The 13,991-nt window shown below is 39.9% G+C and overlaps 1 protein-coding gene across 5 annotated transcripts in view; it reads left to right on the top strand.

Moving 5' to 3' along the window:
• The window catches only part of SORCS2 (sortilin related VPS10 domain containing receptor 2), a 544,237-nt gene that overhangs the window by 135,223 nt on the left and 395,023 nt on the right, over nucleotides 1-13,991 (top strand). The window lies entirely within an intron of this gene.

Here is a 13,991-nt window from a genome sequence, read left to right on the forward strand (position 1 = left end):
CCTTCTGGAGGCTGAGAGAATACTAAACTGCACTTTTCTTTCCAAGTTAGTATTACACTGAAAGACAAGTATTCAGCTGGTTTCAGCTGCTCTCCTTATGTTGCATTCTCCCCAGCTGTCCTTACTGATCACTTGCACTAGTTTCCCTTACTCAGCCTTTATCTTTGTCCACCTGGCATAAAAAGTTTATAGAAAGAGCAGTGTCAGCTGGAGCATTTTAGCTTAAAATTGCGCTTCTGGGTTTATTGCAATAATATACTGAGGAACATGACTTGATTAGGCTACATGGAGCTTGTGTGAACCACCAAAGAAACCAATTGATCACTTAGTAAGTAAGCTAAAAAGCCTGAGAATGAAAGGTGACTGCTTTGGAGGGACATCTGGTGGGACCACCTTCAACATCACCCAACAGTAAGTTTGCTCTGTTAATATGCTATGGAGTCTTATGATGTTGTCATCAAGGGGTGAACTTTGTTTTTAGTACAGCAATATTGGAAATACTGCTCTTTCAGTACATATGTATATACAGTGAACAGAGACTTCTAATTCCATTGCAAGTAAATTTTTCGTCACTGCGAAGGCTGGTGATGAATTACGACTATTCTTTAATTTTTGGATAAGTAAAGGAAAAAAATCTTCATTCATAGTTCAGGAGTTTTACCTCCTGCATAGATTTGCTTCAGGGCCTTGTATCAGACCACACTGTGGTTCTACAGCATCTCAGAATGTTCAGCATCTCCCTGTGTCTATATACCAGATACCAACAGGTATCAGGGCAGCATCTTGTGTAGGCTGCTGTACTAATTGCTGCTGGTTACTCTTCTGTATCAGCCACTTCTCAGTTCCCTGGCGCAACTTGATTCTGCAGTTCAATTTCTGGTGTTCTTTGACTTAATATTATTGTTATATGTCAGCTGGTTGGGGACTTGCCTTGTAAATGACCTTTCTCATCTGAACCTTGTGATACCAGTAACTAACTTGCATATGTACCTTTTCAATTTTTTTTATCCGCTTCCCTAGCAGTTGTTCCTTGAATTTTTACCTCTGGTGTGAAGTAGTTGCCCTAAGGCTAGGGATTAGAGCTGGTATCTTTAGGAAAACCCTAGATTTGGCATCTACTTTATAGGTCTGCACATGACGTGGTCTGTAGGTTTATGCAGTCTTTGCATTGCTCACCAGTGCATTCGGAAGCTCCCTTAGGAATTGTTTGCAAACTGACTTTCCACAGATGATGTCTTATGTTTTTCATCTGGGCACAGAACGCTGGCTGGGATGCCCTTGCCAGGCCTGGCACAGCTGGCTTCACGTCACTTGAGCTGTCTCTTAAGACACTGGCACGAGGAAAACTGCGCGAACGTATTTGCAGTGCATACAAATAGGCATTCAGAATTACTCCTCCTGTCTGCCTTCTGGCTTGCCATCCCTTTCAGTGTTTCAGAAAGCCAGTGTTTAATGCCTTCTCTCCTGCGTGGAAGAGCTGCAAGCTTGCACTGCTGTCTCTAAGAGCCACTGAGAAACCACAAGCAAGAAGTTTTGGTATTGCTATTGAAAATTCTGATAGACACAGCGCAGCTTTTTCTTCAGCATTTTCATATGCAGACAGCAACAACTCCAAAATTCAAGCACAGAGATGCTTGCTTTGATCAATATGATCAGTAAGTTTACTCTCACATGAAAATGCTTTTACCGTCTAAATCTGTTGGCAGCAGTTATGATTATTTTGAAAGATCAGAATTTTGGAACACAAAAATCTACAATTTCAGCAGACATAGTTACCATGCAAGTATTTGCCATCTACTGTAATAGATAAGCACTGTCTTGTTATCCAGCTTTAACGCTAACATGCAGATCTGGAAGGTTTTTTGGCTGGGTAGGTATGGTTTTACTTGGCAAATGCAGCTGGCTTGGCTTGCTGTTCTAGTTCACCCAGAAGTGATGCAGCAGATGATACTGGTTGTCACAGCCAATATGACAGGGAAAAGGTAAAGAATTTCAGAATCTAAAAGGAGTAAGGGGGAAGAAGAGTAATTTTTATAAAATGTTGCTGTTTACTTAAAAATGTGATCTGTATGTATTACAAGGGTGAAAAGGCAAAGGGCCAAATCATCCTGGTGCTCATGGTAGTACAATTCTGTGATAGAATAAGAGTATTTCCTTATTATATGAGGAGGTCACAACCCAGCTGCATCCTTGTTATACTATTTATAACCATATAGAGTTGCACTTTAGGTTCAGCAATAAGCAAAATAAATAAGCCAGGAAAGGCAACAACAGAAATCTGTGTGTTGGTGGTAACTGCATCATTAGCAGTAATCCCAATTGCCCAGGCCAGTTCTCGTGTCAGGCAGATGAGATGCATAAAGCAGTTTTGTAACAAGAGACACATCACCTTTTACGTTCCTAAAAACAAACTAGCCATGGATGGAGTGTTGCAGGGTAAAATTGCACCATATGCTCGTGGGTTGTACTGAACCCCAGTGCAGGAAACTAGAAAATCAGAAGTGTTTTTGTACCTCAGCGAAGGCAAAGTAGGTGTTTGGAGAGAAGGCTGATGCAGGTAACAAAATCACTGCAGTATTCTGTCAGGTGCCATCCTAATGTGGCTTGGTGCCAAGCTTGAATGAGCTTCCTGGCCCCATGTCCCCATGCATAACTGTGGCTCCTGCTGCTTAAGGACCCAGCTTGTCTGCACAGCCTGCCAGCATCTCCTCAGTGCAGCAGTGGGCAGATGCTGGCAGACAGAGGCTTCCCACAAAACAATTTAGCCTTGAAGAGCTTCATCCTGCCTGCAGTAATTCAGCTTTGGAGAGCAGAAGGTCTCACTGGTTCAGGATGCATTGCCAGTGCACATGGCCTTGGACTTAGCTTAACTTTCCTGTTTGTGAGGAAAGCATCCTGCAAACCTCATATATTCAGAGAAAATAAAAACCCAAATGTGAGCATGGTTTCAAAAGTGCGCATCTTGATGCAATCCATCTTCTAAGCTCAGAAGCTGGTCCCACTTTGTGGGGTTAGCACTGGGGGAAATGTGGGCAGTAGGAATTAGCAGAGGCACAAACCACACCAATAGCATAGAAACTCTCTCTTGACGTAGTTTGCCAAAATCTTCCCAAGGGGACCTGGCTCATATGTTGAGAAAAAACGCATTGTTGTCCATACTCAGTGATTAACAGTCTCTTGAAATGTTCTCCTTAAAACAAATTTTTCATGCAAGCAGAGGCCAGTGACTTGAAGCTGTCACAAGGTATGGGAGCATGGGACAGGGGTCCAGAGAGCCTGCTTGTTTACAGACACAAAGGAGCTGTTCAGGATTTTTTATTTTTGGCTGGTTGTTTTTGTTATTTTTAAACTCGTCACATGCTATAGGTCCTAAATATATTTTTATTTCTTAGAACAATAGACTTAAACGCATTTCTTAGTAATGCATTGCCTGGAGCTCTTAGATACTCTTACAGTGTAATTAGGTAGTTAAGACACTTTTAAAGGATGTGTAGAATTGAAAGAAGTTGTTTTTTTTTTCTTTTTACTTGTAAGGCTTTATATATATGTGTGTGTGTGTATGTATATACACACACAGAGGAACAATCCCTTAAAATTCCTGATTGCATTTTATTGATGTGGAACTGTAATATTTGCAAGAACTTAGATGAAATGGGAAGTAGAGATGAGAGCTTTGAGGGGTTTTTTTGAAGTCTAAAGAGAGCTGCTGTTCTTTCTCACTGGTTGGCTGAACAGTGTTTCCTTCAGATGCTATGAGACCTCCTCCTGCTCTTGATTTTATTTTAGGCACTGAGTGCTCTCAGCATCTACACAGGGGATGGAGATCTTGACCCCTTTGAATGGGAAGTATTGAAAACATACAAACAGATTGTACACATTGATCACTCCTATCATCCCAATTGACCATGATCAAATCTTTTTCCCAGGGAGACAGCTTTTCCTGCTGGCCTTCAGTGCTTCTCATTTCAGCTGTGAATTAAGATGCTCTGATGGGAGTATCTTTAATGCAAGTTCCTCTCAAGTCTTTATCAACAGGAATCAAGGTTATTGGCATCCACTGCCTTTGAGATAGAAAACAAATCTCATGATCTAGAACTCAAAGGAAACGTTTCTTGGTTTTCTCTTGAGAGCACTAGTCCGTATGTTTAATTGGGAGGCAAAACTTTAACAGGAGGATTTTATTAGGCATCATGTTCCATGAAGTAAAAGAGCAATTTGCACAGCAGTAGCTTTTGTTTGAAATGGGCATAAAGGTTGAATAGAGATCCATTTCAAGTGTATTAAACATCTTTTATGAAAATGTTGCTGTGATGCTGTGTTGTTGGTTTTGTGGGTTTTTTTGTGGGTTTTTTGTGTTTGTTTGGGTTTTTTTTTGTGTGTGTTTTTTTTATGTTGTTGTTGTTGGAGGGTTTTGGTGTTTTTGTTTTGTTTTTAATGCACCTATTCTTGAAAGAAAAAAAAGAAATGTACCTAATATAGTATATATTAGGGCTATTTATTCCCTTTTTCTGTCTTTTTCACATTTTTATTTAAATCCATAGAGCTTTCATATTCAGAGTGTTTCTGGAGAAATTGCCATGCAGAATTTTTTCTTATATGGAGGACCCACACCTCTTGAGGATTTTCATGGGCAAAGAAGTTCAGTTGCTGGAAATGAAAGATAGCCATTACAAGGACAAACCAGAGTAACTTTGTCATCTTACAGCAGAGGTGAACACTCTATTTTGGTTTGGGTTAGTCTCGATCTGCAGGCTGGAAGGGTTCACATGAACTTCTCAGAGTCCATGATGTCAATTAGTATTCTGCTAATGCTGGCCTTGTTTTCCCCAGTTCCCTTCTAAATGCAGTTGTAGTGGATTCTTAACTTTAGAGCTTGCAGTCTTTCTGCCAAACTTGTTGCAAAGGTGGTGAGCTTCCAGCTGTGAAATTCTGAATGGGGGATATTGCAGAGACACAAAACCCTAAATTAATTGCTCCTCATTTTTTTTCTCCTCATGAAAAAAGGGATGAAAATCTTATCTCATATTTCTAATGAGTTGTCCAGATTCTGCATCTCGCACTACACCTTGCAATACAGAGTAAGCAGCTGGGACTGATTTTACTGTAATAGGACATATCTGTGTTTCCAGGGGAAAGGAGAATCTTGAATTTACCTAAATTCCTTAGCAGCTCTAGTCAAGTAATTCGAGACCTAGCATGAGCCGTGTAATCTGATGGCTGAACCATGTATCAGAGAAACACAATTAAATGTAATAAAATGTAGATTTGAATCACAGTTTGGCCTGAATGTAACCCTGAAGTAAGTGCCTTTATATTAATATTTACAATAGATATCAATCATTGCAATTAGTAATAAAACTAACGAGACAGAAGCAAAATAGTGACCTTACTAAAATTCTCATTTCAGTAATGAAATGTGACTCAGACATTTGAAGTGAAAATGGATGCACACTGATAATATTCTTATTGCTTGATTGGCCACTAAGGTTTGGGGTTGCCTATAATGAAAATGCAGAGTTCTCTTAAAGAAAATGGAAGTCATCCCTGGAAATGTTCAAGGTCAGTCTGGATGGGGCTCTGGGCAACCTGGTGTAGTGGAAGGGGAGTTGGAATGAGATGATCTTTAAGGTCCCTTCCAGCCCAAACCAGTCTGTGATTCTGTGATCAGGAGAAAGAACAGCTTGAAGGTCTAGTCTTGCAGCAGGTTCCTGCTGGAACAGCTTTGATTATCATTTATCTCTGGGGTTATGTGTCTTGCAAGTTAAATACCATTTTGCATAACCTAAAGTTCTAAGGGATTAGGAATATTTATGGGAACCATAAAACATGTGATCATGCTACCAGATGTATTCATAGCATCAGATGTGGTAAATATGTAGTGATCAAAATACTGAGTTTTCAGTTACTTATCCTGTTTTTATAATCAAAACAGCACTATAAAACTGAAACACTTAATTTCTTACTGCTCTTATGAATTTTCTGCTAACACAGACAGTTAAAGAACAAATCCTTCTCACCACATATTAGCCAAGAAATGTGTATTTTAAAATGGATTCTGGTTATTTTCTGCAGCTTTCTGTGTTCTCCTGCCAGGAATCCTGGGTTCTGATACTGATTATTATCAAGTGCAGTCATGTTAGTCATAAGGGTAACAAAAGATACTTGGTGCTCTAAGAAAATACCATAAGTAAGACAGTAGAAAATTATTTCAGTGCTGTGTTGTGCTTTGCAAGCTTAACAGTGTGACCTGTCTCATAGCTGCATTTTTTGCAAAAACACTTTTTATCACAGATTCTTTCCCAGCTTTTGATCTTAGAGAGTCTCTCCATCTTCTTTTTGTCTCTTCATTTCAGGCTTTCTTAATTGCTACAAAACCTAGCTCACAAAAGTCTCATCTGAATGCATCATGCAGAATCTTCTTGGCTGTAGCTAAAATGTCTGTCCTGGTTTTGGGGGTTTTGTTTGTTTGTTTATTTTTAAACTCCTACTACAGTAATTAAAGGCTTCCTTCTGCTAGCATTATAAGGGTTGCATACAAAGAAATTAATCAGCTTCTGTCTGTCAGTTGTAAACCTGTCTTTTCTCTTATTAAAAACATTTTCTGTAGCAGGAAATGCTGCTGCTGCCTGATCCTGTCCGCTTTCTATATTTGGTAAGCATGGAGAAGTATGGTTGGCAAAATTCTAGGTAAACTGGAATTTTTGAATCACTTCCTTTTGCTCTTTACTATGAAGAATCTCCATTATTCCTTGATTTTGGTGAGATTCTCCCTCCACCTTCCCATTCTGGTGTTTAGAGTCATAGAGAATTACTTTTTTTTCTTCAGTTTTGTGCTTTTCTTGGCTGGTCAAAATTCTGAGAAGGCCTGGTGAATGCTGCTTTTTCATGACACATCTGGGCACAATATTTGATTCTGAGATTAGTCTTCTCAAAGGGTGTTTTGTTTTGTTCAGACCATTAGCATGCTGGAATAATTGCTTATGGAATGAGGAAGAAGCCTGTCATCAATCTTTGGGTGCTCCTGTCTCATTTTGCCAACTGGATCCATGGATGTTTCTTATTCTCCATGTGGATATACAGGTGGTGGCTTCCCTGGGCCCATGAATGCAGTGAGCAAGATCTGCTGTGCCTTTGGTGCTTTTTTCATAGCCAGTATGGAAAGACTGGCTTGGCATTTCAGCAGAAGTTGCTGTGTCTGATAAAGGGCATTTTTTTTGACTAAGCAAAGACTGAGTAATCCAAAGTTATTTCTGCATATGTGAAATGAATTTCCTTTCCATGCCGCCTCAGTTCATGGGTTAGACCCTCTGGCTCTGGGGTCCTCTAGTATTGTTAAATCTGCTGTATATACACTTTATATGGTCTTATTTAGACTTGTAAGTTCTTTGGGGTGGGCGTCTCTTGGGCTTGGTGTTTGTGCAGCATCTAGCACTATGGGTTTAATAAGAGACCTATTGTGTAGTATCCTCATGAAAGCTAATGGTCTGATGAAGCTCAGGGGACAACTTAAACCAAGTTTGTACCACACTTTAGTAGGTTCACTGTCTTCTCAGGAAATCTTTGCTTTTAAATAGTTTCAGATAAATCAAAAGCAGAATATACAGAACAACTACAGAGGAGACGCAGGTGTCCATACTACTCACCAGACTAACCATGCTGACTGTCTTCCCTGGCATTCCTATTTATTTTTGCATGCTCTCAGAATGCTTTCATCCTTTCCCAGAAATTTGAAAATCAGTTATTGCCCTTTTTTTTGTCACAACACTTCTGAACTCCCAGCATATTGTTAGAGGCTTGTCATTGTTTTCTTGGGCCATTTTCCTTACCCTTTATGGGATTTTCATCGCTAACTGGGAATTTGGCTGACAGGAGAAATTGTAATCATTTTCTTGCCTCTCTCGCCAGTGGTTTGGAAGAGAAATTCCCAATACATTGCGCAAGGCTCATGTATATGCCTCTGACGCATGCAAAGGGGTGTTTTCCTTGATCCTTAGTGTGGGGAGATTTCTTCAGTTCTTAGTGTTTGATTTGTCAGTGCCCCAGGAAAGCCAAGACCCTTGTGCCTGACCAGTCTGTTGGCATCCCATTATGGAGCCCTTTCACTGAGCAGTGCTGCTGGATCAGAGGGGGGTTTGACTGACTTAGTCAGGGACACTCCAACAGCATAAGGGAGACCCCTCAGTGGGTCTGACAACTTATTTGACTCTTATGCACTGCTGGCAACTACTGGTGCCCAGGAAGGACTCACACCAACAGTTTATGGAATAACACTTTATAAATATAAAATTGTGACAGGTTAAGTTTCAAGGATTGATGGTGATAGTATCTGACTGCAAAAACATATTCAAAGCAATACACAGACAAACTCTAATCGCCAGTAAAAGTATTCAGTGTGCACATAATAGATGTCCCTAGAAGGGAGAAGAGATTGAGCCCTTCAACTGATCCCAGAGTTATGAAGGAGTCTTCCCTGACTTTTCCCCATTCTTGACTTAGTTTTATATTATTTCTTTGTTTAGGTGGAGCTTGAGTGACTCTTGTCATACATACCTTTGTTACTGATTGGTATAAAGTTCTCTCACTTTGCTTCTACTGTCAATCATCAGTAAAATAGAGTGCATGCTTAGTGAGAGGTGGTTTTTACCTTGGAGGTGGGTAACTTGGGGTGTAACAGTATTATAATTAGGTTTTAATAAACCAAGTTCATCTGAGGAAAGCAATTTCACCACAGTTGCTAGCTCGGCAGCAGGACGTCTTCCCTCATCTCCCCTGGCTTACAGGTGCTATGTGGTTTATCTGCTGCAAAGTGCCATCGAGTTCCCCTCCCTGTGAGGATTTCAACAGAGCCTGGCAGTGGTGCTTTGGCTCTACTCCACCCTCCATTCATCCCCCTTAGCAGGTGCTATGGTTGCAGGTTCTGTGTATGGGGAAGCATCATGGCAGAGGTTTCAAGCTGCCAACTCCATTCCATCCAGGGAGCAGCAGCTGCATTTTATCCTGTAATTTCTGTAGTGTTGTAACTTTTGTTAGCGTGTGAATATAACTTCCCAGTTTCCTCTGATTTTACCTCAAGCCATCTTTCCACACTCTCCTACTGGAGTTCCATATAAATTTGGTGTGATTACTGCAAGTTTTTGTTTCTTGATAGCTCCTGCAAGTCATTCCCTCCTGGGAGATATTCTGGCACTTTAAATTTTATTTACATCTGGATGTTGTGCCTGCAGACCTACCAAAGTAAGATGCTGACTGATTAGAAGTGGTCTTTTTGTATTCATGTTAAAGAATTCACCATCTGTGATCTGTAATTAGACTTCTTGCTAATTAAATGTAAAAAAAAACTGCATAATGCCAAGTTGGAGGAAAAATTTATTAGAAATACAATGTAACATATGACTGGGGTTTTTTTAAGTGCTTAACTGTGAATAAAATATTCCTCTAATGTCCCAAACATCCATAGTTTCCCAACCCTGTAGCCTTAAAAAATTCCTTTCAGCCATTCATGATACTATGTTGGTTGCTATAGTGATACCAATTTCCTGTCTCAAATTATTGTACTTCAGAGGTACATGAGGCCTTTTAATCTTCTTTCCCCATTTCACTCTTTGATTTTACAGATGCTCTTACTCAAGGACTGGAATTCCTATACTGTTGGTCTGTTTTTTCCACTACGTGATGGAAACCAGAATAAATGTGTGCCTTTCCCCCATAGGACTAATGAAGATTCCTGCTGCCTTATTGGTATCCTCACTGAATACTACTCTATATCAAAGCCTTACAAAATTTATATTTTGTTTTTTTTATGGGTCACTAAGCTAGAGGAGCACAGGCTGTTCACCTTGACCAAATCAAGAACAGTTGCACCCAATCAAATGAAATGTAAACACGTTCAGGAAAAGCAGTTTGTCAGCCACAATACTACTGAAAACCTGTATGGGAGTCCAGTTGGGCCAAGCCTCCATATTGTGATTTAATGGGGACTGAACCCTGACTGAGACAGTTTGCTGTTCTGGTGATACATGTAATAGAAAGAAATCATAAAACAGTATTAGCTGATTAATATTCCCTTTATCTACCTATGACAAAGTTTGTGTGCTGGTTGAATTTTATGTAAAGTGTAAGGTCTCTTTGGGGGGTTATCAATGTGCTGCTCTATATTGCTTCCCCTTCTTACTGTGCATCCCTGTGAGGGCTGCTCGGATCAGAGATGGGTGTGCATTTGGCCTGTTAAGTCTTTTGATGTAACATTCTTGTTGATTAGGTCAAAGTCCCTCTGAATTTTGTTCTTCCCACAGTATGCCATGGCCACTGTAACCTTGATCATCAGCATATGTAGAATTTGGTATGTTTTGTGAGATGTGTAGCCCCAAGTAGCCTCAGTTCAAAGGTCTGTATTGCTAAATTCCTTTCTGTTCAGGAATCACTTGTACAGATGAAGGATGCTGTCTCTGATATAGATCACATCCTGAAAAATCTGTGGGATCAGGTAGACTGCTAGAGCTTCCAAACAGCAGGAAAAAAAATCATTATTGAATAGATTCCAAGTGGTATTACTGGATATCCAAATGGACAAAAACTGTGCGGGGAAGGTGTGCATAGAAAGCATTCAGGAAAGTCAGGAAGAGATCCATGTGGCTGGGAAGTAAGTGATGTGTTTGTATTTTAGGAGGTAATACATGCCAAAACTGAAGGAGAAAGAGGAAGTGAAGAAGATGGATGTGTGTGGATCCTAGGATGAATTACAATCCCACAGAATTATGCATGAATTAAGATGGTTGGCAATGGTGATTCTATAACTGAGAAAGAATATAATATGCTCTTTATGAATGTCTTTCTCATTTATATATATGCTATTCTAGCCCATTTTCTTTCTAATTTAGGCTCTCTTCTGATTTTTGTCCCTTGAGTGGCTCTCTAATATGGTGGATTTATGCTGTTTGTTCAGCAACATTCCTACTCTTCTGAATTCTGTCCCATGTGCATTTAACATAATCTTTGTTTGCATTTCCACTTGCCTGCTTGTTTAGCTTTTTCTCCCAGGCCATTAGTTCAGTTTTATTTTCTTGTGGGGAAAAATTTTTCTTTCTGTGGTAGAAGTATTTAAGTCTCATATGCTAAAATCATCTTCTCCAGGATACTCCAGATTTACTCTATTATCTTTCCCTTGAAATCCACGTATAATGTTTTGGATTGGTGGTAGAAAAACTTGGCTTCTCCTGCTCATTTTCCTTATGATGGAAGTTTCTGTGGCTGAGCTGGTTGGCAGCAGGGGGGTCCCAAAGCAGTACCTGCACCACACCATTAACAGCTATTTGCTGTGGCTCCAGAAGCTTAGCCTGTGGTGTTGTCTTCTTATTTGTGCTGCAGTTCTTGGTTAGCAGCTGCTCACATCACTATCTGTTTTCAGCTGCCTGTGTGTGGGAATAAACCCATACAAGGATCACTGTCCTGTGGTTGTAATAGCAGAAAATAGATGTATTTTCATCTCTCAAAAGATCTTTAGATCTTTTCAAAGAGAAGTGAACTGTGATTGTGCAGGGTGAAAAGGGTCTTGTGCTTTTTAACTTCTATATGATGACACAAGGGACAACTGCATTTCTTTCTTCTTTTTCTGTTCTTTTTATTGATGCTGGGAATTCAAGGTTTGTTTGGCTCAGGGGAATCCACAGGATTTATCTTTTCTCTCTCTTTTGTACTTACTTGACTTTTTGCCAATGATTGGTTTAAAAGTACTTCTATTAGCTTTTCAACATTAATTGAATGATCATGCTCTCTCTCCACCTCAGCTGCCAGTATGGGCTGTAACCACCTCTCTGAAACTGGAAGAATGCTGTAAAACAAGGTAGAAAGAGCAGGTCAACCAGGGTCTGAAAATTTGTAAACTTTTAATTTTTTCTTGCTTTTTAAGTTTGATCTGTGAATAGCAAAACTGGATTAAAAATTATGTAGAATGAGTATATCCCTACTTGCAGGAAATGTATCAAGTCAGGTCCAATGTCAAGCCAGGAAATCCAAGTAATGGTTCAGGAGCACCAGGGCCTGAGATGGGGGACAGGCACACCTGTGACATAGCTCAGGCCTGGACCCTGTGGCAGAGCTGAAATAAAGACGGCGGGCTCTGCTCACGGGAGTGCATGGGTTGGGGTCCAAGGTGAGACTGACCAGGGCAAATAAAGCCTATTGGTGCTTTCAAGATGCTGACAATGTAACTTCCTGAAAGCATTTACTGGGAGAATCTTATGGCCAAAGTCACTGTGACAAATTTAAAGTGCCCAGTAGAGCTGAAAGGTGGATGATGCTGACTGTGTTGAGAATGAGCATGAGAATCTCATGATGAGTGAATGCTGGCTTTCAAATGGAGGGATTATGAGGAAAGATGTGGAGGAGATAATATCATTGCAACATCAGGCTGGATGAAACCCCCAGAGACCTGTGATTCCAGTCCATGCTCTTTTGTAACAAGACCTCTTCTACAGTAGAGGAAGAGGGAAGAGGACAATTATATTTCTTAGAACAGATTAAAAAGATTATAATCATAACTGATTTACTCTGAAAATAATCAATGGACTTAGATGACATGCTGCAAAAGCCTATCTTTCAAAAATCTTTTTGTGCTTTTGATCTGTGAAAGGATCTGCGGGGGATACTCAGGTCATGTTCATATCAAAATACTTGGTTTCAGACAAAAATCAAATACTTAAAATAATAAATTATTCAGGTTGTGGTAGTATCATTTCCATAAAAGATATGGATGCAAAAAGAGATGACAGTGGAGAACCAAGGTCAAAACTCAGACTCTTAATATTATCTGACTAATATTTGGTTTCCCAAGGCATCTGTCTTTTAAATAGAAGACTCTTGTGGTAGGGGTATTTTCTACACAATGCACTTGGCCTTCTGCCAACAGATGAGTGCTCCAGATTGATACTAATGAAAGAAATATTAATGCACCGTAGCATGTCAATTATCTTGAAAAGGTCTCCAGCAACCATTTATCACTTAAATTTCACATCTTATAGCTTGGGACCAAATTGTGTTACATGTTAGAATAGTTCTGCCAAATTTGATCCATCATTAACTTTCATTTGTTGATAATTTGAACATGAATTTTTATTTAAGTTATGCATCTTTGTCAACTTGATGGAAACATCCAGAGTTATCATGTTGTCATAGATGAGTGATGCTGTTTCCCAGTTGAGATTTGGCTGTATTCTGAAAGGACTTCAAGGGTTTAACCCCCCTGGCAAAAATCCTGAGGCCAGGGACTTTTTGTGATATCTGAGGGAGAGGGGGTAGAGAGGGAAGGAAAAAGAAAAGCAAGAAAAAAGGGGAAAAATAATTTTATTACCTAAGTTGGATTCTCAGTTGCTGAATCATGCCCCGAGTTTTTGGGTTGGTTTTTTTTTAAACTTATCAGAATGGTGGCTTTCATTGCTAGGGTTACCAAGCTTCCAAGCAAAACAGAGTATTTATAAAGCAGAAAGGTAACACCAGGGTAAACATTATTTTTCTAGGTGGGTTTCAGTGGATTGGGTGATGTATCTCAGGTGCAAGAAAAGCAAATGAACCCATTGTAGAAGATGTGATGCAGTCATGAGTTTAAGCAATAAGGACTATAAACATCACTAGTCTCTGACTTAAAATGAAGGCAGCAACCCAGAGGGTCAACACAGAAGCATCTCTCCCCATTACATGGGGGAAAATCCCTTGGCTGAAGGAGAATGTTGGACCTGTGCAGTATGAGATGACTACCCCTACCTTCTAGTATGGGATAGCATGTGGTAGACTGTGGATATTTGTTTATTTCTGTGCAATATAGAGCACTTCAAAACTCATCAACTTCTTTTGCCTGGACCAGGCACTCTTCATCTGCTTGCCTTTTAAAAAGCAAACACTGAACAGGTTAAATTTGTGCTGTTTTATTAAAGCTCTCAAAATTATTGGTGGCATGCTGAATTCTGGCCAGAGAAATCTTGGGGAAGGTTACATAGCAG

This window comes from Corvus cornix, chromosome 4 (assembly GCF_000738735.6).
Source record: "Corvus cornix cornix isolate S_Up_H32 chromosome 4, ASM73873v5, whole genome shotgun sequence".
NCBI lineage: Eukaryota > Metazoa > Chordata > Aves > Passeriformes > Corvidae > Corvus > Corvus cornix.